We start from the raw sequence: 27,966 nt of genomic DNA, 5'->3' as shown, positions 1-27,966 counted from the left end.
GAAGGTAAAGCTGTCACTGAATCTCTACACCTCCCTGACTTCACTGAAGCACAGCTTGTGTTTGAAAATAGCTTGGGCTTGCCTCAGCACTTCTGTAATTACACTATCTGTCATTAATTACAGAGCTTTAAAAATGCACTTGAGTGACATTTCTGATGACACAAAATTACAGACATGAACACAGCGTGCAAAGATTGCAACAAGTATTCCACTCATTTATGCAACAGAGGTGTCTGAAAAGAAAAATACACGGCACCCTTCATTCTAGAAATACCTGAAATAAATAACTTAGGCCAGTTCTCATCTTTTGTTCTTTGGAGAACTGTCATGCGTTGTTATTCTGCCTATCTGTATTGGTCTTGCAATACACTATGCAAATGCAGCTGCACTCCATTGCAATTGCACAGAGTTCAGAACATTTTGTTTCCAATTTCCCCCTCACAGCCTTGTTTATACTTTCAGTATTAGCATTCAGAAGTTGAGCAGCCTTGCCATGCTTACTCCAGGGACTTGTAATGGCTCTGAAGCCTTCTCTTTGTTCCTAATGCACTCGTAGCCAAGCTCTGCAAAGTGGTCGCTTACAGCTTGCCTTTGCCTCAATGTTAACTAAGGATGCAACTCAAAACTCTGCTGCTCGCTCAGCTCCCCCAGCACACCCAAATATGTTCATAGAATTGCTCAGGTTGGAACAGACATTAAAGATCATCTGGTCCAACCACAACCTAAACTTACTACCCTACCTCTAACAGCCCTCTGCTAAATCACATCCCTGAGCACCACATCCAAATGGTTTATAAACACATCCAGGGATGGTGACTCAATCACCTCCCTGGGGAGCCTATTCCAGTGCTTAACAACCCTTTCTTTACAGAAAAGGTTAAAGCAATTTAGCAGCCAACACAAATGCTCCTGAGTGCAGCACAGCCCCAGGTATCCTCGTACCAACCCCCAGCAGGGCTGTGCAGATGATGCTGGCTCCCAGAACACCATCACAGAGACCTGCCTGGCAGAATTAAATGCATGTCCAAGCGACTGCACACGATCCCTAAGCAAGTGCCATCAGCTTGCAAAGAGAAACTCAAGCACAAGAGCTGCTGGCTGCTTAAAGCTCACTGCAATCTTTGCTCAGATGCGTAGGCTGGACTCCAGCATCCTAGCTGTTTCTTACTGCCTTCTCTTCAAAGTCAGCAAATCCAGGGAAGACCCCAGCTTTTCAAACAAGTCTCACTCCTCACCTTTCCCTCCTGCTTTGCTGTGAGGTTAACTATTAACGCTGTCCTTTGATTTCCTAGGTCACAAATGAGCTTCAGAAAACCAGAAGACCTGTTTCACCACCCCATCTGTCATTTTGCACTCGTATCTGCAGTTCCACCTAAACTGAAGGCTGGTTTTCTCCTGCTGTCTTTGAAAGACTTTCTTTCAATGAGTGCAACGTTTCTATCATCCTCCACTGGGCAGGCAGTGTGCTGCAAGCATCCTGCGATTCACCAAGAAACACTGGGAAGACCCAATGCACAAAAAGTATCAGAAGGGGAGGTGGGAAAGAGAGCTGCATAACGTCACTGCCCTCACTATTACTCTGCCTCATCACAGAAGGTTACCAGCAGCTGGAGATTCAAACTCGTGCACTCCAAATCATCCGCTCCACGTTTTGAAATGCAGCTATGTGTGTCAAAAAGAGAAAGAAGGCTGGAAATAGGGTCTGCTTGAAATGTTGGTTATTTCTGAAGAGTAGTTTTGATTTTCCTTTTTCTGTATGCCTCCCGTAAGTAATACTGTGTGATTAATTAAAGAAAACAGCACAAAGCACGACATGCACACTCGTATTTCAATACACAAGAGAAATGTCTTCTACATGAAAAAAAGCCCGGAAAGCTCCCACTTCACTCAGACTTTGAATCACTCAGAAAGCAGATGAAGACTTTTCAGGCATCAAACAACACATTGCTCTTTCAGTCTCCCTTGCTTGGACACATATTAATATACAAGAATCTACGCATTGAAAAATGAATGGTTTTCCTCAGTTCTGCCAGGTTCATTAAAAACACAACATTTTTGCTTCTCCAGCTAAATTCACCTTAAAATACTCATGCTCTAGCAAAACTCCCCTCTTAAAGATGAACACTTCATAAATAAACTAAGCCATGAAGAAAATCAAAGGGCTGGAGCATCTCTCCTATGAAGAAACGTTGAGGGAGTTAGGCTTGTTTTGCTTGGAGGAGATCTCACTGCTGCCTTCCAGTACCTGAACGGAGCCTGGATGGGAGCCCAGGCAGCCTGATGTTGTGGGTGGCAGCCCTGCTATGGCTGAGGGGGTAGAACTGGGAAATCCTTAAGGTCCCCTCCAACCTAAGCCATCCTGATCCCATGATTTATCCAGGATCTCACCTCGGCATCCATGGCTGCAGCTGTTGAATGGTTTGCAGCCTGGAAAGAAAGAAGCACTCAGAGGCAGGGTTGAGCTCCCTCAGAAAGTTGATTTTTGTCCACATTTATTGGAAAAAAATCCTGAACGTCACAGCAATCACAGACAGCATCTCATAGCACAGAGAAAAATCTAGAGCTCTGATGGGAAAAAATCTAATGTATTAGAATGAAGAATAAGAAGAGATGGGAAGGAACAGAACTTACAGCAGTGGCACAGCGCACTTTCTTGGGAGCAAAAGAAAACCCAGATAAATCTCTTTCAAAAAGCCAAGCTGAGCTCTAGAAGGCATGAAACTTTGAGTCATTCTCTGTGCCTACTGGGGGGGGAGAGGAGAGAAGGCAAATTCATGGTTTTAAAGAAAATGGAGAAAATCCCAACTTCAAAACCACAAAGCAGCTGCCTGTTCTGCAAGATGTTCCGCAGAGCCTCCCCTTCTTCTTCTACCCTATTACACTGCTGAATCAGTTCTATGCACAAACTATCTGACGTGTTCCATGGCAAAGCAAGCATTAGCATGGCACACTGTTCCTCCATACACAACTGCAGGAGTAGAAGCGCTTCAACTTAACAAAGCCTGCAAGAAATCCATTACCAGATTTTTTCCTCTATACTTTGTCAGGTCTCTCCAATTAAGTTAAGATTCTCAATTTTTGTACAGCAGACCAAACAACTTGCCTGAAATATGGCTTTAATTAAAGCACTCCAGCATCTCATCTCCATGCACGCAGATTTCCTTCAGCAAAAAAATGCAGGAGGAGCTGGACACCAGATCTGAGACAGTGGTTAGCTGCAGAAGGAAAAGAGTCACACAGAGAAATAAAGGAGAACCAGTAGAACTGGAACAAATATCTAAACCTAAATCCCTCTTCTATTGGGTGCACCTTGTAACACTCAAATAAATAAAAATGCTATTACAAGCATTGCATTTTGTACATCATAATCTCCTTCCTGGTTGTTGACAGATGGAACAAATTGGACTGCAACAGCAGAATGCCCAAGGAGAGGATGGTGTAGAATCAGCCTGCTCCTAAGTCAGTTCAGGGACTGGGAGCTCCAGATGTCAAAGAAAGTCTTTGCAAGTGAATGACAGGGCCAGAAAGCTGTAACTGGTTCCTTGCCTTCCATCACTGAAAACAGCAAAGGGTCTGGCCAGCTCTCATGTCTTACACAACAGCCACTTAAGGGATTTATCTGAACGTTCTGCACTATAATTCACAAGTGGAGAGGGTGGAGGAAAAGGCTACGAAAACATATTGAGAGATTGGAAAGTAGGACCACAGAGAAAGATCTGCAGAGGTCAATCTATTTAGTTTACCAAAGAGAAGGCAAAAGGGGAGCTTTGATCACAATTTAAGAACCTGAAAGGATAATGAAAATCTGCAATAGCAAGCACTTCAATCTAGAGATGAATGTGCATCAATTTCCAGGGGTCGCAAGTGGAAAAGTGCCAGAATCACATTGGAAAAAAAGAAACACTTGAATTAGTACTGTGGATAATTAATAGCTGAAGAAAATCACTGAAGGTTCTCACAGATGCACTACTCAGGAAGTCTTGAACTCAGTATTTCTCTACAGATGTGTTCATCATCAGTTCATCTGAATTAGCTCAGAGAAAAATCATAGAATCACAGAATGGCTTGGGTTGGAAGGGATCTCAAGGACCATCAAGCTCCAACCCCCTGCCACATGCAGGGCCATCAACCTCCACATTTAACACCAGCCCAGGCTGCCCAGAGCCCCATCCAACCTGGCCTTGAACACCTCCAGGGATGGACGGGGCATCACAGCCTCTCTGGGCAGCTGTTCCAGCACCTCACTGCTCTCACAGTACAGAACTTCCCTCTGACATCCAACCTCAATCTCCTCTCCCTCAACTTCAAACCATTTCCCCTTCCAAAGTTTTGACTCCCCTCCTGTTTATAGGCTCCCTTAAGGTACTGGAAGAAAATCCAAAGCCCGTGCTGTGCACTGCTCAAACCAGGTGAACACCAGATCTGACGAATGCAAAACTTGGTGTACCCAAAGCAAAACAAAGCATAACCTTCTCTAAATGCTGTTTTTGTTTTTGTTTTTCCCATAGACAGTTAAAAAGAACGGAGAAACACCCCATTATACAGCATTTCAATTCAGAACTTACAGTTATCAGTAGACCAGTAGACAAACTCTCCTGCCCCCCCTGTATAAGCCAGCTTTCTGAACAGATCCAGCCTGGTGAGAGAAGCATCTGGTGAGAAACGGAAATGACTTTGCTGTTTCCAAAGGGTCAGGGGCCAGATCTGATCCAACCCAAGCAACAAAGATAATCACCGTGCTCAGAGACGCATGGGTTTCCAAAGCACACTCCTCATCCAACAGAGGCTCTGCCACCTGCCTCCTTCTCTTCTCCTCCTCCCCGAATCACCGTTGGGCACGGCTGCTCCAGGCTGGCTGTGATGTGATCTGCTTTGCTGAGCAGCCCTCCCAGCCCCAGCAGTGGTTGCACAGTTGGCCATCGCCGGCTCCATTCAACTCAAATTGCATTGCGCTTAATTGATTCATTAAGGTAATCACCACTGTCATATCTTGTGCTCATTACAAACAACAACAAATTACTCAAAACGTTTTCCCTTCTGAGCAACTGTATCAAATACATTAATCAAAAGTTGTTTGGTTGTTTCAGTGGCTCATTATCCACATGCCATTTATACAATAAAAAGCAAATGAACAACAACTTGCCATCAGTCGGCTACTTCGTTTTTCCCTAATGAGCTCTAAAATGTACGAATTAAACAAGCAGTGGCGCTTCTGATTTATACGAGAAGGGCTTTGACCAAAAATATCCTTCATCCGTGGGCAAATCTGTGCTCTGCCCAGCAGTTTGTCAGCTTTCAAGAACTCTGCCAGTGCGTGTTACTGATGGCAGAAGTCAAAACTGGTGTGGCAAAGCCAAAGTTCTCAGGTTAGATATGAAAGAAAAAAAATCACTTGTAACTCCTATCACCCATAACAGAACTGTTATCTAAGAGTGAAAAACGCCCACATTATGAACCTAATCTAAAATCAAAATGCACCCCTTGCCCAGAGAAGCACTTCATGAACCACATCCTATCAGGTAGGTGTAAAATTACTCCATGAGAGATTTGATAAAACTTCTTTATACAACATCCAGAGTCTGGTACCTTGTGTTGGCGCAGCAGATGATTATGGTCTGCAGACTATGCAACAAAGCAGCAAAGCAACGCCATAGCAGTTAAATCAGAGCAGATGTGAGTAATTCCCATTATGTCAGCTATGTGTTTCTGGCAGCCACCAACCAGGTCTCCATTGCCATGTCAGCCTTCTGGTTTTAAACCCACGCAAAAGATTCCACCAGAAACCCACAGAAATGTCTTAACTGACAGCGACTCCCACTGTTCTGAAGGTTGAGAAATTAAAATAATCACATAAGTGACTATTCTCTCTAAGGAAGAAACATTAATTCTTCACAGCATTAAGTTAATGCATTATTTATTTCTTGCCATGATGCTGCTTGTGCTTTCTCACACTGGGATTCAGTGCAGGGATGCTCCTAAAAGCCCATCAGCATATCATAATTTGCTGCAGGTGCTCATTGCTTTATCCAGCTCATTTTATACCACCCTTAGCTTAGCCATCACCAGTTACCTTCAGTGCAAAAACAGCTGTTCTTCGGCTCCTCAAGAAGGACTATAATGCAAAGTTCCAATAATCTTTGGTCTTGGAGATGAGACAGCCAGCTGTATTAACAAGAAAAGACCATCACATCACCTTGGGCAAAGCAACATGCATAGAGTTTGTGCAAATCTTTTGGATGTGTCAGGGAGTGGGAGGGTAACAACCCAGCAGCCTCATGCTGCCCACCTTCATGGCTGGACATCAAGATCCATATCTGCAGGCCAGGAGGGGTCTGCTCTTGACAGCGGGGGGACTGCATGTGCTCACTGCCCATTCTCACCAAGCAAGCACTGCCCATACAGGGAGAGTTGCACTTTCATGCCTTAAATGATCTCGTGTTTCCACTTTTTTCCAATTTTTGAGGCAATCTACAGAGCAGCTGGGTTTGAGTGAGGGAGAGAAGTGTCAGGAAGGTGAGCATGGAAGTATTGCAATGAAGAGGGATGCAATGTGGGATAAAGAAGAAGGCCTGATGTGACAGATGGGCTGTTCTATAGCAGATGATAGTTTTTCAACAAATCATCAGAGCTCCTGCTTCAAAGATGGATTGTCCAATTTGTCTCCATGAGAAGAGGAGCAGCAGTTGTGAGAAGCTGTTCCTTCAACATTGGGTCAGGCAGAAGGAACACCTCTGCCCTGCTGGCACCTGTGGCATTGGCCAACCAGCACTGGCCAGTCACTGTTTTCTGCTCCCATACAATGATCCCCTCACACTTACAGGCTCATCATTCAAGGGAAGTTAATTAGAGTGAGAAGCAAGGCAGTGCCAACAGGTAATCACATTAGCATCACTGCTAAATGCACCGTGGTGCTGCTGTTCATACAGAGTAGGAGCAGCAGCCCATTTATAAAGTGCTGAGAACAGGTTGGCTCATAACTCAGCTGCTCCTATCTGCAGCAATATTTCTTTGCCTTTTAAGACAGTTTCTTGTTTTTCAGAGTTATCTGTGAAGCAACAGATCTGAACTCTATTAACTTTAAGCCTGACACGTTGTTTATAAAAGGTCCTGAAAGCTTCATCCTTTCCTATTGAGTGCTTCCTAGGAGAAATAAATAATCTGTATTTATTTATGAGCTGTGATATAATTATTATTAAAAAAAAATAATCAAGCCATAAAGAATAATCTAACACTGCTCATATTGCTCAAAGCAAGAGAATAACAAAGTACTCAATTCCTGCAAGAAAGCTTCATATAAATGCTCCTTTCCCAACATAATCCAAAGAAACCCTACCCTACCAACACCACGGTGGTACTGGGCCACATTAAGTAAAATACCAAGCATCATGACATGGAAATATACACACACACACATATAGATAGATACACATGCATATTTGGTTTGGGTATTTTATTATTATTATTTTTTTTTTACACAAATGGATAAGTAATAATCTTTGTGATGTAGAATGTACTTAGGGGACAGAGGCATCTTTAACTCAGCAGTAGATCATCATTCATCATAGCACAGGAAAGTCAATACCACGGAGCTCAACAGCTGACTTAGCCTGTATCCTTCTTTCAATACGAGTCAGCTAGAGAAGTACAAAAGAAGAGGACAAGTGCACGGACACATAGGAAATGCTCCAGCATCCAACATTTTGCAGCACAGGGATAAGCAGGCCTTCATTAATCACACACCTCTGTCTTGTTTGAAATGTAAAAAATAAACAACAAACTAAACAATGATAAAAAAGGAGTCATCTTGGGCACAAAATGAGTTCTTTGTGGTGCCACTTTCTTATGCTAAAGTACAAATTAAGTGGCAGATTCAGAGTTACCATGGACCTTTTCTAAGGAGAAAAATAGAAAAGAACCCAAGAGCTTAATATGTCACTGTAGGGATTAGATTAACCGATTGTATTTTAGGTCAGGGAAAAAAAATAGAAAACTTGATTTACATAATAAGAATAATTTATACAGTGAGGATAAAATAATGCAGGTTCTGAAAAGATTTGCTAAAATTCTCTGAGAAAAGGGGAAAACTCTGCAATATCATTTACTTAGACTTCCAAGCATCTTTCACAGAGCACTTGGATTGCACTGGGTGATCTGGAAGGTCCTTGCCAACCTCGAGGATGTGATGATTTTGGGAAAGCATCACAAAAATCAATTTCCAGAGGGCAAAATAGAGTTTTCTTGTGGCTTAGAGTCCAGCTCAGACACAAAAAAAATCAGCAGGAGGGATCAGCTGACACACAACCAGACAAGCAGGTAAGCTTTTAAACCAGCACTTGCATCTAATTTAGAACAATTCAGAAATAAATGCACGTTCAAGGAGAAATACTGCTCCTGTTTTCCACATCAGGCTGACACACCATACATGAACTGCCCCTGCCCATTTGTGCCAAAGTCTTTCAATGTTTTGTCCATTTAACCACAGAAGAAAGGATACATTTTCAAAGTTCTCTTTTCTCATACTAAAAACAAACGAACAAAACAGACCCATCACCTGTTGGTTGAGAACTGCGTCTACTGAGAGCACTGGCAGCTAAAGTACCATAACACACCGTCATTTTTGTTCCAAGCCTAAGCAGAAATGCCACGTTGGCACAGCCAAACCGGTTCAAGAAATGCAGTATGCATTATGGGAGAACATGCTGCTCGAGGACGACTTCAGATGAATACTGCCTTCTTCTAGCTGCCTTATTTCAGCCCATTGCCCTGCTCTTTGGATGGGTTCTGGGCTAACTTCAATAGTCATTTGGAAGACAGGCCATCATAGTTGCACAGCTCCCAGCAGCTGTATGACCAGTGCTGTTATCAACCTGAAGGCAATGAAACCAGTCAGCATTCAGATCAAAGCATGGTTATACCAAGCCAAGCCCATACTGTGTCCAGAAGTACTCCGTCAGCCTCAGAATACTTCTTCCAATTTAAAAAGCTTTGCTTCATTCTAGTCCTGCTCTGTTTCAAATGCCCCATTGCCAATAAGCCTTGCACTGGTCATGCTGGTGTCATGGGAAACGTCCCAGACTTTCAGCTTTAAAGTTCCTTCCTGAATTATCTTAGAATCACAGAATGGCCTGGGTTGCAAAGGAGCACAGTGCTCATCCAGCTCCAACCCCCTGCTGTGTGCAGGTCACCAACCAGCAGCCCAGGCTGCCCAGAGCCACATCCAGCCTGGCCTTGAATGCCTGCAGGGATGGGGCATCCACAGCCTCCTTGGGCAACCTGTGCCAGTGCATCACCACCTTCTGAGTGAAAAACTTCCTCCTCATATCCAACCTAAACCTCCCCTGTCTCAGTTTAAAACCATTCCCCCTTGTCCCATCACCATCCACCCTCACAAACAGCCATTCCCTCCTGTTTATCCGCTCCCTTCAAGTACTGGAAGGCCACCATGAGGTCCCCCCAAAGCCTTCTTTTCTCCAATCTAAACAATCCCAGTTCCCTCAACCTTTCCTCACAGGAGAGGTGCTCCTGCTCTAGGATCATCAAATTATCAAATTATAGTTCTTAAGAGTTTAATACCCAGAATATTTCATGTATAACACACAGAGGTTATCATCACCTTGTCCACAGCCACACGCTGCTGCTTTAAAAAGCAACAAAAGTATTCCAAGTATCCTCACAGTTCAGTAAAAACTCACACAAAGGTTTCTCAGAAGTCCCCAAGACAGCAGCCTTGCTAACAGCAGTCCCCACAGGATCAGCACACAAGACTGCTTTGTGCAGTGCCTTTACATTAGGATTACCTTAATAGTTTTTTAGCAGGAGAGTTCTTGACAGCCTTATGAGCCTGCTGCAACTAAAATTGTATCTTTTTGCTAGCAGAAACCATTGTTTTCTATGCTGCTCTCAAAATATGATTAATTATTATGAACACAAATCTCACAGCAATCTTAGGAGGAAAAAAAAGAAGGTGTAATAATTAACTGATGAACACGGCCAGCCTGGGCGATCCATGAGAGTCTCTGCACCCCTTGTACCTCTCCTTGTACCTTTCTCCTCAAAGCTTTGAGTAGGTTAATAGGGAAATGTAGCTCTTCAAAGGATTTTAGCTATCAGCCGATAGGAGCAAGCTGGGAGATGTTTGACACGAGTGACTTTTTTCAGGTTTCTGAAAGGAGCAGCACTGTGTTATCAGTCCTGCCCAGCCAGGCAGTGACACGTTCAGTGCTGAGAATGGAGCGAGTCACAGCTCATCAGATAACACCCTCCTTTAGGATCAAAATGAAATTTAGACCCAGAAAGCACTTTTGAAACCTCTCTCTTCAACAAGGCAAAGATGACCTGTGCAGTGCTATTATCTGGAACAAGAAATTAGTGTACTGTCTCGCTCTAATGGGGCAATGTTTCAAAGAGCATGCTCTACAATGGGTTATTTTCTCCAAGAAAACTAGGAAATCCAATGACTGCCAGGAAACTGGAACTGTTTCACTGGAACAGGTTGCCCAAGGAGGCTGTGGATGCCCCATCCCTGCAGGCATTCAAGGCCAGGCTGGATGTGGCTCTGGGCAGCCTGGGCTGCTGGTTGGTGACCTGCACACAGCAGGGGGTTGGAGCTGGATGAGCACTGTGCTCCTTTGCAACCCAGGCCGTTCTGTGATTCATCCTATGAACCCTAGTACTACTGCCAAGCAGGCCCTGAGCAACAAGCAGCTGGAGTGCCAACAGCACCAGGACACAGAATCACACAGCATCCTCCCCAGAGACAAGAGGACCACTTGAGAATCGCGATATAAAGCAACACGTCTCTTATGAAGACACTCGTTAATCACAGCTTAATGAAGGGTGACAGAGCGGGAAGAGGGACAGCAAGGAGATGTTGCCCACACACCACAGGAATCCAAATACACCCGTGCCCTGCTGACACCACAGAACAGGGACTGCGTGCTGCTTGAATCAACAGCTTGCACTGAGGTAATCTCCTAAGGTGTGGAGGTCAGCAAAGCACTAGGAGTAATCAGGGCTAATGAGCAACCCACTGCTACTGGGAAATGAAAATTGCCATAAGGCACTGGAGAGTATCATGTGAAAATTGCCCATAAATTTCCAATGGCTAAATGCTATCTCATTTCACTGAGGGTGAAGTTTTCATTGTAGTTGTATTCTAAAGACTGAAGGCACATGGCTTTTGCACTTACTTAGTCCTGGATGAGAGAAACAAAAAGCACACGTCTGAGCTCAGCCTTATCCTCCCACCCCACTGCAGTTCTTGTGCTGGAGGCTGCAGTGTGACCAGCAAAATGAAGGGATGTCACTGCCCACAAAAGCCACTACAAAACCACTCAGCCCTTCTCCAAACACAGAGGTGATGCCAAACAGATGGCTCCGGACCTGGATCTGCTCCTACCACCCAAATACCCACAGCAGCCCACAGCCGCTTCTACAGCCAATACTTCAGTGCCAAATGCTGAAAGGATTTTCCAGAGACATGCATGACAGGCTAAAGACAATGCACTTCAATCCCAAAATGTTATCCGTCACCCACCAGCCTCCCCTAAGCATAACCAGCCTGTTTCATGCAAAAACTATGCCAAGAAAGGTAAGGCAGGACGTCGCTTTTCTATGAAGCATTCGAGTTCAGTTTGCTGCATCTAAAATAGTAATAACAATAATAACCCAGAAAGTAACACAACTGACATTTGAAAGATTTTGATACTTAACCCAGAGGGAGAGAAACAGCATGGAGCTTCAGACAGGACAGGAATGCTGCTGAATGAAATAAAGCTTTTCTAAGTCCAGAGAAGAAAGGGGTTGGAGACTGCCAGCATTTTTGCTCCTCCAGAACAACAAAAAACAAATGAGGAAAAAAAAAAATTAATACAACTGTAGATGCAGTCTCAAAATGTTAAAGAGCCCCAGCAGCCATAATATATTCTGGCTCCAAAACAAATTGTCTCCACAGTGCTATAGGATTTAAGACAAGCACATTTTGTCAGTGGATTTAGCATGATGAATCAGGTAAATTGGAGGCTGAATCATCATTGTGTCCCCAGGCATCTGCAGTGAAATAGAAAGGGAGGAAAATAAAAAATTAAAGAAGCATCTAGAGGATGCTCAGGAAATCACAGGCACAGGCAATAGTGGAGAAAAAAAATCTCACTGATATGGAACTTCTGCATCCTTTTTTTTTTTTTTAAATGATAGGGAGTTCATGAGCTATTTAGAGAGACAGACAAGGGGATTTTGTACTGGAGGATGAACCCAATGGGGATCGGAGCACCAGAAAGCAGACAGTGAGAAAAAACAGAAAATTGAAAAAGAGAAAGGAAATCTTGGTAAGGAATTAGACAGAGGGGACAAACTGCAACCTCAGGAAATGGGAAAGCAGGGACCTGAAATGACTCCTGCAGTGATGGGAGGGCTGCAGTGCAACCTGTGGGCACCTCAGGACATGGATCTGAAGCTCAGACACCCAGAATTCAGTCCAATTGTCTTCCAGATTTTGTTCTGTTTTCATTTTATTTTCCTGATTCATCGCAAGAAAAGACCACGAGAAGCTCAGAAGACCAGGATGCCTTATTGTGCTGAGTGATCAAAGGCAGCACCTGGAAAAGACCTCTCACATCACCAAGTCCAGCCATCAGCCCTCCTAGAGCAGGCACCGAGAGAGTTCTCAGATCTCACTGCTGCGCATGGGAAAATGGCACAGCAGGACTTCAAGGCTGGATGTGGCTCTGAGCAGCCTGGTCTCGTGGTTGGCCTCCCCACCCATGGCAGCAGGGTTGAAAGTGGATGATCTTTGAGGTCCTTTTCAACCCAGGCCATTCTGTGATGACTTCTTCCTTCTGACCCAACAGAACCGAGCTGCTGGCTGAGCAATGCCAGGTATCTATCATAAAGGTTGGGTGGGTTCCTCCAGAAAACAACAGAAATCTCTTCTAACAACTCATGCTGCATATTATGCACATCATGGGGGTCAAATGTAAGTGCTACATGGCAGCACAGCCCCACGTGGATCCCATTTCAGCACCGACTCACTTAGGAAGTTCCTTAAATTTACCATACCATCATTTCAAATACTTGCCATTGGAATTCAGCATCTGCACTTCACATCTATGTGCCCTCGGTTTATTGAAACTGTTGTGCCCAGAACAGCACACAGGGCTACCAAGGACTTTCCCTGGGGAGGACCGTGGGCAGACACATTCCTCTGTGCCCACCTGTGTGAGAACACAGAGCGCTGCCTTCAGAAGCACAGCAGCCACTCTTTTTTCAACAAGCAAAACGTGAGCTGGGGCCATTCACATAACAGAGAGAAAAGCAGAAAGAAAACTTGTTCAGATCTCGTGTTTGAATGCAGACGGCAGGAGCAGCCATCTACAGCCATCCCAAACTCACCCACAGCCAGGCACAGGGTGTTCCTGTGTCTGTGTCCCATGGAGGTGGGGTGCCTGTCCCTGGGGATGAATGCTCCTCATGGCACGTCCTGCCATCATTATGGGGTCAGTGCTGGGCGCTCACCTCCCGGTTGGCGAAGCATCATGGAGAGATGGGAGGAAAAAAAGGAATATATACATGAATGTGGGAAAGAACACGTGAAACTAGAGTACATAATACGCATTATGTATAATAATAGTAATATACAATCAGATAATACATATCACACATCATATGGTAACTCATTACTAACTGAGGGCAGTATTAACACACTGCTGTATTAACTGCATCAATATATGATGCTAATAATATTGCACCTATGTACAATACCTACACTAAGTACATACCATCAAAAAAGAGTTGAGGCTGGTGGAGAATTCAGAGAACATCATCAGCCAAAATAACTGAAGGCAGCTCCTTCACCACAAGAACCTACAGCCCCTCAGTGCCCCCTCACAGTGTGTGAGGTGCCGCTGCTGTGTGCTCATAGAGGCAGAGCCAGGGCATCCCACTGCATCAGAAACATCTCCATGTTGGGCACCATTGCTGTGAGCATCAGTTCTCCTGGACAGATGCCATTTGAGACTGTGTTCTGCTGTCAGTGTTAGTGATAACAACTCAGCAGCAGCATTTCACAGTGTGCAGTGATGCCCTGGCTGAGAACATCCTGGATTTCACAGAGAAAAGAGCCTTATGCAAACCAAGGCTCTGCAGGTCTATGGAGGGGCTTACTGCTGCGGTGAACTGCCGGTGCAGGAGGATCACTGAGATAAAGTGGCTTCTGGGTTGTCAGGAATTTCCTTTCAGGTCTCTGGAAATAGCTCTGAGAGGAGCACTGAGAAGCTCAGGCTGAGCAGGAGGGGATTTTCTCTCCCATAACACTCTGCAGCTGCTTCCAGGCACCAAATAATATGAAATTCCCAAAGGTAAGAGGCTGTGCTGGCAGCAAGCCTGCCTCAGCACCCAGCTGCTGGCTGGAACCTTTGACACCACAAGGTTTTCCCTTTTAGCTGTGACTACAAACAACCCTGGAAGGTCTCCCATGGTGTTAATGGCTCTCATCTGCCACTTAAACACGGAGCCACGTTCCATCTTCTCTGTGATCACACAGTAAACGAGACCCAGAAAATAACTTCATTTCTGATGTCTTTCTGAACTTTTTGTTATTATTGAGTCCTGGGTTTGGTAATAGCTCTGTGATTTAAAGCTATTATTCAGGTTAGTTTCCACAACCTCAAGCAGCCACCACCATAAGTGAGTATTGATGGTGATGCAAGTGTATAAGCAAATCTACTTTTAGGTGCATTTCTGTGTTTTACAAATGCATGGCACCTGCTGAAAGCAAACAGCACTCCTCTGCTGGGCTCAGCAGGGCAGTGACTGCTTTGGAGCACTTCTACTGCACACAAGTGTTTTTATCCATGCATGAGTGCATTTATACAGACATTCACACTCCCTGCAGAGTGTTGATGGAGCCCTGCAAATAATACAGTTGACAAGCCATCTCATTTTCCAACTCAAATTCTACCCACAGCTTTGACTTGCTGCCCTGCAGCCTCTGACAGGAAGCTTGTAGCCCTCATTACTTAGCATGCCCTTGGTCATCTCCTCAAGGAAAGCATCCCATGGGGGGAAATGCCATGTATTCCTCACCCCAGCATCTCCAAATGCCAACGATGGTGCATCTCACCTTGCACAATGCACAGAGATGTCCCACTGTCACAACCTGCAGTTTCACAGCACTGCCCAGAGCAGAGAGGTTCCCCTTAAAGCTGAAATGCAATTGGTGCCATAACTTTTCCAGCGCCGCCGCTGAAGTTTCTGGACCAAAAAAAAAGAAAAGCACTGTTGTGATGCTAAAGCAGATTTCTCCTGTGATGCTTTTAGTAGGGAGATTAATGTAGGTGCTCATAGAGTTCAGCTGCTAGTCTGAAAGCTGAGATTAATCACCCCTCTAAAGCCACCACTTGTAAGAAGTCCATCAGCATCAATACTCCAATGCAGCAGCCCTTTGCAGGGCAGACATTGACAGATTTGGAGGAACATTCTCACTTCCCCAGGTTGAATAGCTGCACACAACCAGGAGTTATGCAGATTTTTGGCACATTTTACTCCGGAGCACCATGTGGGTGAGGCAGCCCCCAGGGGCCAGCTGTCCCCTTCCATCCATACAGACCACACACCCGGAGGAGGAACACGAAATGACATTACCACATCACACAAACAGTCCTCAGAGCTGTCTGTCAGCGGCATAAAATCCAATGACATTGTGAAAGCTGAGGTGCAAGAAGGAGCAAAATTCCAGGCTGGTTTTCATTAAAAAAGAAAAAGGACCTTGGAGGGTGACTCAGGTGTCCTTTGTCACATCTGTGGGTCCATGGAGGGTCTTAATACCATCAGTGACACGACTGTGAGACAGTTCTCCTAGTGGGAAGTACCTGAAAGGGCTGCAAGGAAGAAGAGGACAGACACATGAGCGGGGGCTGTTGTGAAGGAGAAGGGGAGTTGGTTCCAAACTCAAAAGAGGGGAGGTTCAGGCCAGGTATAAGAAAGAAGTGTGTTGCAATGGGGACAGTGAGGCACTGCATGGGCTGCCCAGAGAGGTGGGGGTGATCTCTGCAGAGAGCCCAGGGCAGGGGATGGGTTCTGAGCACTGATGGAGCTGTGGGTGTCCCTGTGCATTGCAGGGGGTGGCATCAGGTGGCCTTTGGAGGTCCCTTCCGACTCAAACCATTCTGTGAAGCAGGTGGGCACCTCCAAAACACGAGCTTCAAGGTGCAGACCCTTGGGCCCACACCACAGCTCCCCACCACCCAAAGGAAGGGTCACATCCCAGGCTCTGTGCCATAGGAACAGCCCGTGGGCTGGACTGGCAGCACGGGCTCAGATGGGTTGCTGCTGTTGGGAAAATAACAGCTTCTTCCGTGTATCCTCCTAAAATTAGGAATGTTTTACCCTAGGAAACAAATCCCTTCAGAGAAAAAAAGCAAGCAGAGAAAGAATAAGAATATCTTTTCATGGATAGGGAAGCAATCTTATTATTGCAGAACTATTACAACTTAGAGGTTTCTATCAAAAATTTTTCTAAGGGAGATAAATATCCCATTAAATGCCCAATTCAGTCCCAGAACTCCTCCATTTTAAAATCACCCCAGAGGTCAGAGGCACACATACAATTATCTCTACATCTCACTCTCTCTTACAAACCCTCCTATCGAAAAGGGAACAGTGATTCCATGCAGGGTTACTCTGGCTTCAAGAAAGACACAATTTTAGCAGGGAAGGCCCCTCAGTAGTGATGCTGAGAGATGGGGGTGGGTTTTTGTTTCAGAGAGCTCTACCAGGGTTACATCCGATTTTGTTAATGCAACTCCTGCTGTAGTCTCATCTCCATTATAAAAAGCATGTATTAGAGATGCATTAGAGCTATGTATTTCTATTTGTGCCAGTTGGGTAGGTTTAAATATGCCTTGGTTTCAATCTCATTTGTAAAAAGCCACATTAGAGCGATGCCTTCATCTCTCTTTGCATACATGGTGAGCCCTCAGAGACAAGGCAGGATATTGAAGAGAGCAGATCAGGGCTTTTTTTTTTTGTTCCTCAAGAGAGAGTTCAGTACAATCAACAGTTGATTTACATTTTTGAAGATCATCCAAAATAATTGGTATTTAAAAAAATTCCAGGGTTAACATCTTCTGTTATGGATTATTTTAAGCAATGTACAACAGTAACAATTGAGAAAAACATTTTTCCAGTTGGCTTATTCTTAACCTCGGTGCAATTTTTCCCAATTACAACCAGAACCTCCTTATATGTTCTACATTTCTGCTGATTTCACTCATCCTGAATTGCTACAGAGCTAAAAACCTCTGACAGAAATCCTATTTCTTTAAGATTTAACTTCTATTGACTCACAGCTCTGGTGTTTTTGTTGAAAGAACACGAATTCTACAATCCTCTTATTTTCTCCTGTAATAGGGGCAGAGAAATTCAACTCCTGATTGTGCAGTCTGCCATGCAAGCGCATGACTTGCATTTTCCTCTCCTGTGTATACACAGTTCTGTGATCTGTGGCAAGTAATTGGGAAATGAGATCATTCCTCATTACTGTATTGGGCTCCTGGTGCAGTACCAGGGCACCATGTCTTTGAATCCGCTCCATGTGGATGGCCCTAAAGCATGGAAGAGCCACAAGGTTTCCTTGGAAGCACAGCAGCATCATGTGGTAGCCAAAGATGCTCTGTTTATTCATTTCTTTCTTATTACTTAATTTCTAAACGTAGTAGGACCCTTTGGAGAGGCCCAAACTGCAGCTGGCACCATTGCAATGAGAGAAGAGCAGTGCAGGATGCCATTGGGATACCAGCAGCACCAACACGAGCAGTGGCCATGAAACACCACTTAATTTATGCTTTCCCAAAAAGGCAAAAACTGCTGCGGTTTGACTGCCTCTAATATCCAATTATCTCCATGTTTCACTGAAGATGGCTGGACAGAGTCTGAGCTCTGATTTCTAATTCCCAGCTCTCCCTGAAACCATGTGCTGTCTTTCAAGCCTGGCGTTAGCAACTTCAGAGCATCCCCAGGTGCCACGGTGGGGAGGAGTGAGGCAGCAGCTCCTCCAACACACCGCCCTCATTGCTCTGGCCTAGAACTTAAATTTGAATATAAAAGACACCACTGAACAAAGAATTACTTATGTGATTCTCTGATCCTCATTCCACACAGCAGAAATCCTCAGGAAGACGAGAGTTCTCCTCCTGCCCCTTTTGCAGCTGATAGCAATCAGGAGCATAGGAGGGCACACAGCTCAGCCCGCATCCCAGAAGTGCATCTTGCTCATAAACACTTTCTTCCAAGAGCTTCAGAATTCAGCTCTGCTCCTCAATCCACTGCCACACCAATGTGGTCCTGGGAGATTCATGAGTGGCACAACGCATCTTCTTCACTTTTGCACCAAGAGCTGCACCTCCCTTTACCCTCCCATGCTGCAGTCCATCCGTCACCTCAATGGAAGTCCCCACTTCATGTGGTTTTCCAAGCAAGCAAATTTTGCTACGGGATGAGCTCACAGCAGTATCAGTTTTCTTCAGGAGTTTGTAGTTTTGGGGTGTGGTGCATCACACCTGCCCCCCAACAGCAGAAATAACAAATAACAACCATAGCAGAGTGCATCCCCAAAGGTGAGAAACAGGGGATGAATAGCAGGGGCTAAGACATTCTCTGCCAAAACTGGTAAGCATTTTGAAGTATCTACACCACAGTGCCACAGTCACAGTGTGCCCACATCCCACCAGCAGCGCCCATGGCAAGGAGCAGCCCCAGCTGGTGAGCAGCAGTGTTGCCTCCTCTCCCCACACCCATGAGATGCAGACAGGATGGGGTACATGGATTTGGGGCCAATTAACCCATTCCAGCCCCTCTGACAAACACATAGAGCATTTTTGCCAAGGGTGTCCAACCATGACGTACACTTTCCATGCTTGAAAGCAAATGGCATGAGGGTGTCCAAAGACACTGCAACTTAAGCAGTCATCCATCATTCATTTATGCTTTCACACCAACTATCCCATGCTATCTCAACAAAAACCATCTTTGGCACAATGGAAGCTCAGATTTTCCTTGATAGATCCATCCTCATGGAGCTGTAGGCACCTCTCTCCACAGATCCATCTCCACTCAGCATTTCAGCAGCACACAGGCTCTGCTGTTCCTTTTTCTTTTCTTTTCTTTTTTTAAATCTAAATCATTCCCTCTGTATTTCCTCAACACAGAAATAACAGGAACTGTGCACTGGTTTGGGGGTTTCTCTTCAATTTTAAATTTACTTTTAAATTGTGACCTTGAATATCAGGATTTTGCCCAAAGCAAGGTTTTATTGCCATGTTATCAACTCCAGAAAATAAAACCCTCCTTTTATAAAATGTAACAGGCCTTTAATTAACCATAATGATAGTTCTGGGTGCCATTATCACACATTTTAGCTACAATGAAAAGCTTTTAGGAGAGATGACAGTAAGTTCAGCCCATATTTCTCTCCTTTCCCATGCCCAGAGTTATGGAAGGAAGCACTCAGCTCCCTGTGCAAAATGCAGTATGAGAAGTGCAAGAATTTGGCCAAAGGATCAAAAAGGAAAACTAAAATGAAGTACAGTATAATCTTTTACATCAGTATCCTGAAGAGAAAATGGCTTTGGGAAGGACAGCCCCAGGTGAGACCTCCTCCTGCCCACATCCTGGTTCTGTTTTCTATTTATGATTTTCCAGTAATTCTAGGCCCTGCTTCCCATTCTTCAGAATAACAGCTGGGTAAGAACTTGCATCTCCTGTCACACCAGTTGCAGGAGGTGGAATGGGCAAACCTCCCAGATAAACCCTCTTTACTGAAAAGCATTCCCACTCCCATGCATCAGCCCTCTGCGTGCCCTGGCAGAGGGGAACTGCTCACCACCAACTCTGCTTTCTGAACCTGCAGTCTGTTAGCCAAGCATGAAGTAGCTGGATTCCCTCTTCCCTCTGCAAGTCACTGGGGCAAGCCAGAAAGCTGCAACCACGTGGCCAAGTCACCACCCGAGAACACAGCACCCATCTCACAAAGGGTTGTCACCCTTCACACGTTGGTTGGGGTTGGAAGGGAGATTATCTGGTCTGACCCAACTCCTTGGTTGTACCAAAGTGTCCTCAAACCTCCTCCTACCGAGGACAGCACCTTTCATTAACCAACATTGAAGAATATCAAACCGTGATTTATTTTGATTGTAGCCAAATGCATCCCAGGGTCCCATCCCCATCAACACCCACCTGGTTCCTTGTCCAGGCACAGGACGCAGCGTGGTCATGACCTCCAAAACAGATGCATGTGGGATTCTCCTGTCCCATCCAGATCTTCTCCGAGATTCCTCAAATGCAGCCAAATCTTTCAGTAAATGAATCCTAGCAGAGACTACTTCAACTTTACTAACAGTTGCTGCCAAAGACGTGATGACTTTAAAAAGCACATCTACTTCTTGGACTTGATTTGTATTTTTTAGGTCACTCTGTAGCAAGTAATAGTGGTTACTTATGTACTTTCCTAATTAGCTGGGCAGATAATCCACATGATATCCAGGTAGGCTGCTTGTGGAAGACTTTGGCTGAGCTGTTGCTCCCCAGAGCCACCAGCCCCACGTCCTGTAGGATGCCAACAGAGTGAGAAATATCAGCTGCAATTTATTTTCTTCCTCCACATCAACAGCTTTCAAAGAAGAACAAACTTAGGCTGCAGCACCCCAAGACTGCTCCAGCACCAAGCAGAAAACTCCTGCTAGACTTGAAATTAATGTTTTCATTCTCTAGCAACACCAGTACCTCAGCTGGGGAAATAACAGAGATATCAATGTAAAACACAGTACTCAACCAGGAGGAAAGCATTTCAGTATTATGCAGAAAAGTCTCTCAAAGGGCACACTGTGATAAAAAATACATATGGTTAAAAAGGAATCGTACTTTAATATGCTAACCAGAAATGGAAAAGAATCAATAGCAGCAATTTAAGTTTGCAACCAGGAAAAACAGATATGGTGGAGTGGATGTTCAGAACGGCCCTCTGGCTGCTCAAAATGCTTCATCAGGTATTCTCATATGTTCGATTCGAATAGGTACAAGATACAGGATATCAAGGGGATGGTGAAAATCCAAAGCTGCGCTGACTCTTCTGGTCAGCTACACACGTGCAGGGCCAGGCCAACAGCACAGAACAAAGATCACTTTATTTGCTAAATAGCTTAGCAGTATGCAAGAGAGAAGTGACTGATTATTAATATTTGCATTTGAAGGCAAGTCCATCTCTAACAGTTGTCAGCTCAAGTAAATGCTCTCCTCCAAAGGAACTTCCTTAGTGCTACTTCCATCTAATCCACTTTCCAAAGACTCGTTCAAATGAAGGATTCCCCAAGCATCCTTCTGTATGTGCAAAGAGGATCCCTCCTGACAGCATCTTTAGTAACTTGTAAGATCTTGAAGCTCAGAAACCATATCTCTAGCACTGGCAGCTCAAATAGTACATGTTATCAGCTTCAAAGTGCTTCGCCCTGGGGTAGAGCAGAGAACTACTTTTGCACACCTCTGCAATTAAGAAAATAAAAAGCTTTAAAAAAAATGTAACTTTTTGTACAATGTGAAAACGTATTTTCCATTTTGCTACTGCTACAGGTACTTCATTTGTACACAGCTAAGTCAACACATGGCTCACTGATGCTTTTTCATCCATATCCATGCTCGTGATGCAATGTGTTTCCACAAAACTCAATGGTGAAGGCAAACATTAGGAAAAAAATATATATGTGTCAGAAGGCCAAAGAGCTTTGCTACAGCCAACAGCATATTCCAAAGCCAGGTTTTGAAGGGAAAAAGATCAGGATTGCAGAGGCAGCTGAGGTGCCCAAGGAGGCTGTGGATGCCCCATCCCTGCAGGCATTCAAGGCCAGGCTGGATGTGGCTCTGGGCAGCCTGGGCTGCTGGTTGGTGACCTGCACACAGCAGGGGGTTGGAGCTGGATGAGCACTGTGCTCCTTTGCAACCCAGGCCATTCTATGGTTCTGTGACTCTATGAAGGGCCCAGGACTCAGGGAACACTGTAGGTTAAATACCTTTATGAAATGATGCTGTGTTTTTGAAATGGTTTGGAGAAAATCATATTTAATGAACACCTATAAAATATTTAAGGAGATGAAAGGGAAGAAAGAGCATTACATGAAATGGACTGGACGGGAAGGAAATGTTTAATTACTGATGCAACAACAGAATGCACAATGACCCAAAGCAGCCTCCAGATCTGTTCATTCTGTGGGCATTTTCATCTTCCTGCTCATCTTTTGTACTTTTTCATTCCTTTTTATCACACTGCCTATATTATCATAACTCCCAGTGATATATGACTTGGTTTTACAAATGCCTGACTAACTAAATTAAAGAATGAATTACTACAATATTTAAATATCCCTTCAGTAAGCCTTCTTAGCAATTAAGAAACAATGATCATTAGCTGAATACTTATTTAAGCACTCCCAGTTTTAGCAAGAACTGCACAATCAGCAACGATTACACGTTAAAAAACACTTTTGCTCGGCTCTTAAAGGAGAAAAATGTCCAGAGGAAATTCCTAATGGAGATTCCCCAAGGTCACCCCGCCTTCTTTTAGGCTAGGACTCATTTCCGTACTGGTTCAGCTGGCATTCAGCTGTTATGGGGTGTCAATATGGGCAGTGAGTGCTGCAGCTCAAGGTGTTCCTCCATGTCAGCACCCTGCAGAAGGTAGCACCCTACATGCATCTCTTTCACAGAAAGTACTCACTATAAACCTCCATTCTCTGTGACTTATTCACATTACTGACAAGTATTCCTGACCATTGCATGTGTCCTGTTGACCTCGAGTGCGTTGGGCAGCAAGAAATTCCCTGCACATCAGTAGCCTTTCATTTCTCAAGTTAAGCCATTAGTAGGAGCCTGGGCAACCCAGTCCTGAGTGATAAACACATCCAAAGCCCCGACCAACCCTACCCTACCAAGGTCAACCTTCAGTGTTTGCCAACACAGGAGGTGCCCCCAGCACCAGTAACAAAATTTTAGCCCCTTGCTCACACCTACCAGCAAAAGAGTCTTTGAATCCCATTCCTCTCATTTGTTGCAAATTGATTCTGTTGCTGCTTTCTCTACAAATTGCTTTTCTCCCCAGAGATTCAAGCAAAGCTTCTGGCCAGGAACACTGTCAGCTCCAACTTAACTCCTCAATTCAAGCCTTCCTTCTTGGGCGAATTCGTCCTGCTGAGTGACGTGTCTCTGGTGGCGACCCAAGCCTACAAAGTCTAAAGCAAATGCAAACAAGCTCAAAGAGCTGAAGGTGTGCTTTGTGTTAACATGATCAGTGTATTAGGATGACAGCATGGGGACGAGCACGTGGTCTCAGCCACAGCAGCTTCACACATCCCATTGCATTCTGAGGACATTGAGCTGGGTCAGGGCCCAGATGCCAAATACTGCACTCAGCTCCCCCAGCCTTCCTCTGGGTTCTTTTTTTTCCTTAAATAAGCCTCTGGAATATTTTATATGAATATGTAACCCCCTTTTTCAAGAATACAAAAGATCTCACCTGCCATCGCCTCGTTACTAAAATTCTTTGCTGCACACATCTTGACACCACCCATAGACCCACAAATCCAACTTAATATGCTTTTCTTCCAAGAAGGAATGGGTGCTTTTCAACATACTGCTCCATGGCCCCCCACAAACGATTACATGCTTAGGAATTATGCCACTGTGTAAATTCCCAGTACCAAGTAATCTTGCTGCAGACCGAATTCTCACACAAGCACATTCACATCTCCATAACGCAACATATCCCAGGCCCTGAGAGAGGTAAATAATTGATAGGATCCACTCATTTTTCATCTTCTTGCTTTTCCAATTCCTTTTCCTACCGTACATCAGAGTGCTCCTAGGGCACCACAGTGTTGAGAGAGGCAACTTCTGCTGGGGCATCGCACTGCTCAGCGCTGTGGCAGAGGCTGTACTACACACTGGTTAACCCAGCGGGTGCTCGGCCACGTGCTCAAAGCCATCCTGATTATTACAGTATTTCCCAGAATTACTCACTGTGTTCTCAAAGCAGGAAGCTGAATATTCAATGTGTGCGCCAAATCAGGACATCACTTGCCAACCCCTTTGATGAAGGTGAGTGTGCTGTTAAGTAGGACACTGCGTAGTGCAGGATGCACACACAGCAAAGGCAGCTCCTCTGATTTGGGCAGCATTAAGGTTTCAGGGCAAGACGCTCAAAAACATCACGGATAATGAAAAAAAATAATCAGGAACTGGCAAGATTTTCTTCTTCTTTCCCATAGCACTGCTCCTTAGGTGCTCTCATCTCTGGCTGCTGTGCAGTACGTATTTGCAAAGAAAAAAAAATAAAGAGAAACTAAAAGAAGCAAGAAAAGCAAAAGAAGTGAGAGAAGATTGAAGGCCGCATGACAGAAAGAGAAATAAGAGACTGATCCATTTCCTTTGTAGTAATTTTGTGAAGGAAAGACAGCGTTGTACAAAGGATCAACCAGACTGCCTGCACGTCTGATCAACCTGCCCTTCAGAGGGAAAAATCACACCATTAGAGGTGCGCTCTGTGCTCTGCGGGAAACCTCATTACGTGCACTGCTCCCACAGAGCTCTCTCCACCCATCACAACCAACGGGGGCTGAATCTCCCCCCTCTCACACAGCATTTCTTCCCGAAGACGATGCCTGTGCTGTGATTTACAGTGCATCCAGAGTGACTCCCCGTGGCCCTTGGAGATGCACGTGGATCGCACGTCTGTTTGGCAATAATTCTACTCCTACTCAAAGCTCATAAAATCTAATCATGGGGGAGGGGGCGAAAGGGCACCTACATCACCAGAATGTCAGCATCTCCGATGATAATTAGTGGCCACGCATTGAAACATCATTCATCTGCATCCTAACATGCACTTGGCCCCACAGTGATCCAATGCTGCTGGAGGGGCATTAGGAGCAATGTCTGCTCCAGAGAGCGGCCAGGCACTGGCACAACTGCCCAAGGGTGGGCAGTCCCCATCCATGGAGATGTTCAGAGCCACGGGGACGTGGCAGTGAGGGATGTGGGCACTGCAACTGCGGGGTGGGTGGGGGTCACAGGGATCTCAGAGGGCTTTTCCAGCCATCTGATGACTGGAAGATATGATTCTATGATCTCCATCAACCCCCAAGGGGTGCGTACAAACCAGCAACAAGAGGAGCAAGGAGCAAACACCAGAACGCCCCGAACTTCACCGTGATGTTATTAGCTCATCATTTGAACCATTCTGTTCTTTGCAGATACATTGCACGTCTTGTGTCAGGAATTAAGCACAACTGTGTGTGAATCTCAGGATCTACAGTAGCCGTGTGTCCCTTTCCCTCAGCTCGGAAGCCACTCAATCGCCCGCATCAATTAGGGGGCAGCAGTCCGTCAGCTATTTTCGTATTTTCTTGGCTTTAGAGGTTTTAGCGCCTGTGAGCAGAAAAGAAGAATAAATACAGGCCAAATTAAATCACTCCAGCTATCAGACAAATGAAAGTCTTCCCTTTGCTGCCAGCAGCTCTGACCCCACCTCGAGCACAGGTCTGGTCACACATCCTCAGCCCCAGTCATAAATTATGCAGTTGTCAGCTCTATGAATCACAGCCACCATAGGTAATCCGTTTTGTTCCCACAATACAGCTTTCTTCTAAATAAGAAACTGAGCATCACTCTACCTCTGAAATCAGATCTGCTTCGCTTTGTATTGGAAAAAGAAGACAGATTACCCCTAATGGTGCCTTGTATCCTGCTACAAAAGCCCCGGGAGATGCGAAATGAGCAGAATTATATGGAACCAAAGAACACGTGGAGTGAGCTCACTAAGTTGAAAAGAATTACAGAGACGCTTCACGATTTGTAAAATGATAGGAGTGTGAGGCAAAAGGACCAAGTTAAGCTGTGAAAAGAAGATCCATCCAGTTAGGATAAATTTAATTAAATCGCCCCGTCTTCTAATAACTGGGAGCAATACAGAAAAGAGTCTTAGAATCACAGAACGGCCTGGGTTGCAAAGGAGCACAGTGCTCATCCAGCTCCAACCCCCTGCTGTGTGCAGGTCACCAACCAGCAGCCCAGGCTGCCCAGAGCCACATCCAGCCTGGCCTTGAATGCCTGCAGGGATGGGGCATCCACAGCCTCCTTGGGCAACCTGTGCCAGTGCCTCACCACCCTCTGGCTGAAAAACTTCCTCATATCCAACCTAAACCTCCCCTGTCTCAGTTTAAAACCATTCCCCCTTTTCCTATCACTATCCATCCTCGTAAACAGTCATTCCCCCTCCTGTTTATGCACTCCCTTCAAATACTGGAAGGCCACAGGTGGCACATCCCTCCATCTAAGAAAAGAAGATGGGAAGAAAATATGAAACAAAGATGGAATGCAGAAACACTGCAGTCAGGCAGAGGTGAGAGGAGAACACCCAGCCCTGGAAGCAGACGTGGCACACAGCAGGCTATGCTCCCACCACTGCCTTTATTCCCATAGGACTGCAGTCACAGAGAAGAACTCAAAGCCCTTCCACAGACAGTGGTAGAACTACTCCTTTGGTAACTATTCTGACACAGGATTCAATTACTTTGCATCTGTACAGGCCCAGCCATGAAGAGATCAGGATTGCCCTTTGTCCGATGCTTTGCTTGCAACTGTTAACAAGCTGTTTTCTGTGCCCACTCCTGCAAGGTGAAGGGGTTTGAGCCCCTGCCTGCAGGAAAAACACACAGCCATTGGTTAGGGCCCTCTGCACAGGGGAGGCACAAGCAGAACACAACCGGGCAAAGCAAGGCTGCATTCCTACAGAGCAACAATTAAGAGCAAAAATAAAAGGAAACAGCCAGTGCTGCCCCTCAAGCATCTGACCAGAGCAGGCTAAAAATGCAGCGTAGAATGGGAAGGAAAAAAAAAAAAAGAAAACAGGTGGTTTTCAAGCCTGGCTAAATATAGCTGGCTCAATTTTCTTTCTAATGCCTTTAAAGATAGGAACTGACAGCAGAGATGGGGACTCGGGCTGTCCGTGCTCAAACCGCAGAGCGAACGGCACTGGAGGGGACCTGCAGAGGTGACCTGATCCAAACCTGTAATATTTTATTTCACGTCTCAGATGAAGTTTATTTCCACTTTCCCCTATAAAAGTGCTCCCACTTTCGGGCTGTACTTGCCTGCCTGTCTCTGTCCCTTCCCTCTCAGTGCATACACACGCAGGCACTCCTTTCATCCTAAATACACCAGTGTGGCTCTCTTCTTTAAAGCAACGTAAGATCTCAAGTTCTACTTATGTTAGGAGCTAGAAATGTTGAACAGTCTCCTTCTTTCTATTTACTGTACTTTGCTTTTATTATTGCAAGGGCTCCCAGCTCCTCCTTGCTCACCATGGCTTAGCACAGCCAAAACCAGGCACTCACACCCTCAGCTTTTGGCACCTGCAGGTTGGTTGGCTTTTTTTTTTTTTTCCTTTCCTGGCTTTGTTTTACTGTTTACATCCACAATGAATGCTCACTCAGTGCAGCTGTAAGCACAGGTAAAACAAACACCTCGAATCACAGCATCTGCCAGGCTCCTTCCAACCAGGTGCCTCGCTGCACTGCTTCTCCTTTAAACAGCTCTGTATTTTGTACATTGATACAACCCCCCCTCCTTCACTCAGCCATGCCACATGCATTCTGCTTTGTGCACTTCTGTGTATCCCTCCTGTGCTAATCATCCCAGCCTATTCTCCTTTAGGCCCGAACGAGATGTACTACATTAATCAGTTGATTGTTATTAACCCAGTTACATTGTATCTTTGCATAATGCTGCTCCATCTCTAAATCCATAGTCTAATCAGGTATTATGACATCTTTAATGATATTACTTGCGTGCTTCATAGTAATCCTCTGATGATGCATCGGGGCTTTATGGTTAAAGCCTGCTGCAGTCTGAGCATGGGTGCTTTGTGGA

The 27,966-nt window shown here is 45.1% G+C and overlaps 1 long non-coding RNA gene across 1 annotated transcript; it reads right to left on the bottom strand.

The window, feature by feature from the left end:
• Nucleotides 1–13,395: 13,395 nt before the first annotated feature.
• LOC122175857 lies at nt 13,396–24,367 on the bottom strand. Its single transcript, XR_006177526.1, has 6 exons — nt 24,058–24,367; nt 23,053–23,270; nt 20,230–20,598; nt 15,763–15,875; nt 15,119–15,249; nt 13,396–13,512 (listed from the first exon to the last, which is right to left on the bottom strand). It is a non-coding gene; the product is annotated as an uncharacterized LOC122175857 (long non-coding RNA).
• Between the last annotated feature and the right edge of the window lie 3,599 nt (nt 24,368–27,966).

Source organism: Lagopus leucura, unplaced genomic scaffold (genome assembly GCF_019238085.1).
Source record: "Lagopus leucura isolate 7727_CA_CO unplaced genomic scaffold, USGS_WTPT01 Super-Scaffold_741, whole genome shotgun sequence".
NCBI lineage: Eukaryota > Metazoa > Chordata > Aves > Galliformes > Phasianidae > Lagopus > Lagopus leucura.
This window is presented reverse-complemented; position numbering and strand designations above follow the sequence as displayed.